Source organism: Littorina saxatilis, linkage group LG2, assembly GCF_037325665.1.
Source record: "Littorina saxatilis isolate snail1 linkage group LG2, US_GU_Lsax_2.0, whole genome shotgun sequence".
In the NCBI taxonomy this organism is placed as follows: domain Eukaryota; kingdom Metazoa; phylum Mollusca; class Gastropoda; order Littorinimorpha; family Littorinidae; genus Littorina; species Littorina saxatilis.
Window position 1 is genome coordinate 81,820,306 of NC_090246.1, and position 2,500 is coordinate 81,822,805.

Genomic DNA, 2,500 nt, shown 5'->3' on the forward strand with positions numbered 1-2,500 from the left:
ACTTTCGCAAAAACCCAGCTACAGTTTCAGATTTGTACATAGATGGTGTGAAAGTTGAGCGAGTGACTGAATACAAATATCTCGGTACAGTCATTGACAACAAACTAAATTTCTCCTCAAACACTAAAGCTATCCACAAGAAGTGTCAGTCAAGAATCTACTGCTTACAAAAGCTCAGAAGTCTGAACATCAACAGCCGCATCCTCCAAACATTCTATACTTCATTCATTGAATCCATTCTCACTTTCTCTTTCATCTGCTGGTATGGAGGTCTGTGTGTGAAGAGTAAGAATGTGCTTGGGCGGGTGGTGAACACATGTGGTAAGATTGTGGGGGTGAGACAGGAAGGACTGACTGTGCTGTATGAACGACGTGTGGTGCGAAAGGCCCGCTGCATCATCCAGGATAGTAGTCATTTGCTCGCTCACCACTTTGAGGTCCTACCCTCAGGACGTCGCCTCCGCACTCCCAGATTCCGCACGCTCAGAACTAAGAACAGTTTTATTCCAAAGTCAATTGGCTTTTTAAATACCTAAGTTAATTAAAACTAGTATGTGTGCCGGTGAACATATGCACTGATTTCTGTGATGAATATTTTTTATATTCTTTGATGTGCACCCTTATGCTGAGTGTGATAACCCTCGAATGACTAGTCCTGTGATAAATATTGTTCAATGACATATATAGTCCTGTGATAATGATAGTTTTTAGCGGTAAACTTTTAGCTAAAGCTGACGGCAATTAACCTATTTGGAATCATGTTACTATTCCTGTTAGTGTACATATGCGTGCGCGAGTGTAGTATGCTTCGTATGGTATTTTTATCTGTTGTCTTATTATTTGTTTTGTCTTTTAATGTGCACCACACTGAAATTTCTCTGTATGAGATAATAAAGTATTCGTATTCGTATTCGTATTCGTATTCGTAACAATTTATCTATATGATTCATCGGGGACAGATTTGCTTCAACGGTTCGCACTGACTTACAAGGAACTTAGTCGATAAATATCGACAGGGGGCGGACAAATGGTTTACATGTGAAATGTGTGTATATGGGTGTGGTTCTGAAACAAACAAACCATGTGAACCCCCCCATCCCACCGCTCGCGGGCTGAACGACTGACGTCACATGTCGCTTCGGTCTTTTCCTGAGAAGAACACCGCGTGTACATAATACACAATTCGATCGCGTAGCACTGCCAATGCACATTTTCGCAACGAAAACCGTGCTACTGTTTCTTGTGTGTTAAATCTGAAAGCAATATAAGTGAACGAACAATTGAAAACTGATATCACGTTACTAAACTCCCAAAAGTAATAAATTACTTCTGACTGCGGTACACAATACGGCATAGTCACCTCTGCGAATGCTGTCGAAGAATCTAACCGAAAGTAAACATTCTGGGAATCTACGCGCATCGGCCTTGACGCAAGTTCAATACTTAGCCAATGAGCGCGCCGCGGCGAAGTTGGCCGCTGTAAGTCTCGCAGCGCTGGCTGGCTGAGCGAGTTGCGTGTCCATCCTTTTTTGGTCCAAGCCGCACCGTGGACCAGATTAGTAGGTGCTTGATTTTGGTATTTTGATTTTACATAACATTAAACCTTTCTTGGGGTTCATGGTCATGGCAACAGCCATAATAATATTATATCATGTATAATATTACATTTCAGCATATTTGAATTACATGTCATCATACCAAACTGTCATACATTTTTATTCCTACATCATTCTGATTGATCACAACCAAACCTACTATCAGTGGACACATTCAAATGTAAGCGCCTGTTCTTGACAACTTTTAATCGATCTAAAAATAGCAACTTGCTGGGCCCTCTGCCGCCAACAGACACTGTTTGGCCTGTAGGTAAAATGTACAATGTATTTTCTGATTTGTGCACAAAAGCTTTATTTCTTTTTTCTTTTTTTTAACATAACAATGTTTAATGTCACTGTATGTTTAAAAGACCATGGTCATATTTGTAAAAAAAATATTAAATTAGAAAATAAATAACATTTTGGTTCATGATTTTTCCTACACCTGTGCTAAAAATAAGAAATAAAAATGTCGGGTATATAAGTCACTCAAATACAAATAGGAATGAATGGCTCGGTTTGAGTTTGTTGCAGTTGACCCTGCACAATGCGACATATCATGTTTTTGTTGAACAATTTTGACGTCACCCCTCCCATAGGGTGACGTATTTCACAACTTCCTGTGTTACACAAACTCTGTGATGACCAATTTTGACGTCACCCCTCCCATAGGGTGACGGATTTCACAACTTTCTACAGATGAACAACTTCCTGTGTACACAAACTGATGACGTATTTCACAACAAAATGGCGCTGCCCATGGTCAACCTCGAAACTATCCGTATAGAATGGGGGCGTCCAGCAGCGATGGAAATCGATTGTACTGCAGTTACTGGGTAAAGGAATATATATACAGATCAAGTGAATAGAAATACCTGAGCACATTCAATTTGTCAGTTACAAAC